We start from the raw sequence: 2,500 nt of genomic DNA, 5'->3' as shown, positions 1-2,500 counted from the left end.
GAACCATCTAGTAGCTGGTTCCCTCCGAAGTTTCCCTCAGGATAGCTGGTGCTCGTACGAGTCTCATCCGGTAAAGCGAATGATTAGAGGCCTTGGGGCCGAAACGACCTCAACCTATTCTCAAACTTTAAATGGGTGAGATCTCCGGCTTGCTTGATATGCTGAAGCCGCGAGCAAACGACTCGGATCGGAGTGCCAAGTGGGCCACTTTTGGTAAGCAGAACTGGCGCTGTGGGATGAACCAAACGCCGAGTTAAGGCGCCCGAATCGACGCTCATGGGAAACCATGAAAGGCGTTGGTTGCTTAAGACAGCAGGACGGTGGCCATGGAAGTCGGAATCCGCTAAGGAGTGTGTAACAACTCACCTGCCGAAGCAACTAGCCCTGAAAATGGATGGCGCTGAAGCGTCGTGCCTATACTCGGCCGTCAGTCTGGCAGTCATGGCCGGTCCTTGCGGCCGGCCGCGAAGCCCTGACGAGTAGGAGGGTCGCGGCGGTGGGCGCAGAAGGGTCTGGGCGTGAGCCTGCCTGGAGCCGCCGTCGGTGCAGATCTTGGTGGTAGTAGCAAATACTCCAGCGAGGCCCTGGAGGGCTGACGCGGAGAAGGGTTTCGTGTGAACAGCCGTTGCACACGAGTCAGTCGATCCTAAGCCCTAGGAGAAATCCGATGTTGATGGGGGCCGTCATAGCATGATGCGCTTTGTGCTGGCCCCCGTTGGGCGAAAGGGAATCCGGTTCCTATTCCGGAACCCGGCAGCGGAACCGATACAAGTCGGGCCCCTCTTTTAGAGATGCTCGTCGGGGTAACCCAAAAGGACCCGGAGACGCCGTCGGGAGATCGGGGAAGAGTTTTCTTTTCTGCATGAGCGTTCGAGTTCCCTGGAATCCTCTAGCAGGGAGATAGGGTTTGGAACGCGAAGAGCACCGCAGTTGCGGCGGTGTCCCGATCTTCCCCTCGGACCTTGAAAATCCGGGAGAGGGCCACGTGGAGGTGTCGCGCCGGTTCGTACCCATATCCGCAGCAGGTCTCCAAGGTGAAGAGCCTCTAGTCGATAGAATAATGTAGGTAAGGGAAGTCGGCAAATTGGATCCGTAACTTCGGGATAAGGATTGGCTCTGAGGATCGGGGCGTGTCGGGCTTGGTCGGGAAGTGGGTCAGCGCTAACGTGCCGGGCCTGGGCGAGGTGAGTGCCGTAGGGGTGCCGGTAAGTGCGGGCGTTTAGCGCGGGCGTGGTCTGCTCTCGCCGTTGGTCGGCCTCGTGCTGGTCGGCGGTGCAGGATGCGCGCGCCTGCGCGGCGTTCGCGCCCCGGTGCTTCAACCTGCGTGCAGGATCCGAGCTCGGTCCCGTGCCTTGGCCTCCCACGGATCTTCCTTGCTGCGAGGCCGCGTCCGCCTTAGCGTGCTCCTCCGGGGGCGCGCGGGTGCGCGGATTCTCTTCGGCCGCCATTCAACGATCAACTCAGAACTGGCACGGACTGGGGGAATCCGACTGTCTAATTAAAACAAAGCATTGCGATGGCCCTAGCGGGTGTTGACGCAATGTGATTTCTGCCCAGTGCTCTGAATGTCAACGTGAAGAAATTCAAGCAAGCGCGGGTAAACGGCGGGAGTAACTATGACCCTCGCCTTAGTCGCGTCAGGGCGCGAGAAGAAGGTGAAGGTGGACAGCAATGTCACCTTCACAGCAGGCAATACCACCATGCCTGCCCTGCGTGTGGGTGAAACCTTCCGGTACCTGGGGCTGCAATTTTCCACGGCGGGTCGCTGTGTCTTCAATCCACGTAGCCACCTGGTGGAGCAGCTTGACGTCATCTCCCGAGCTCCGCTGAAGCCGCAACAGCGCCTCCACGCTCTCACCAACGTACTTCTCCCTGGCCTGTACCACGGGCTGGCCCTCAGCCGCACCCGGGTGGGTGCATTGAAGTCGGCCGACGTTACCATCCGGGCCGCCGTCAGGAGATGGTTCCGCCTTCCGGCGGACACCCCCCTGGGATACTTCCACGCTCCTGTTGCCCAGGGGGGCCTCGGCATTCCATCTTGCCGATGGATGGGTCCGACCCTCCGTCGGTCCCGTCTCCTGGCGCTGAAGAAGATAGGGCCAGCCTGCGACGGTGCAGGCATGGATGAGGTGCAGCGTGAGATCGAGGTGCTGGAGCGCCACCTAATGTGGGAGGGCCACCTCCTCAAATCGTCAACGCAGGTTGGGGAAATGTGGGCGGCGCGCCTACACATCGCCATTGACGGTGCGGCACTGTCATCTTCTGCCGCCGTCAGTGGCCAACATCAGTGGGTCGCCGACACCAGTCGCCTGCTATCTGGGCGTGAATACATCGACGCCCTCCGCGCCCGCATCAACGCCTTCCCTACGAAGGCACGGCGCAGTCGCGGGCGGGAGGCGGACACCAGATGCCGCGCGGGGTGCCAGGCCGTGGAGACCGCCAACCACGTACTTCAGGCTTGCTTTAGGACGCACGGGTCCCGGGTCAAGCGCCATGACGC

The 2,500-nt window shown here is 61.2% G+C and overlaps 1 pseudogene; it reads left to right on the top strand.

The window, feature by feature from the left end:
* The window catches only part of LOC124771695, a 5,827-nt pseudogene that overhangs the window by 1,254 nt on the left and 2,073 nt on the right, over positions 1-2,500 (top strand).

Source organism: Schistocerca piceifrons, unplaced genomic scaffold (genome assembly GCF_021461385.2).
Source record: "Schistocerca piceifrons isolate TAMUIC-IGC-003096 unplaced genomic scaffold, iqSchPice1.1 HiC_scaffold_936, whole genome shotgun sequence".
NCBI classification, from domain to species: domain Eukaryota; kingdom Metazoa; phylum Arthropoda; class Insecta; order Orthoptera; family Acrididae; genus Schistocerca; species Schistocerca piceifrons.
Note: the sequence above shows the minus strand (reverse complement) of the source record. Positions and strands in the feature narration are given on the sequence as shown.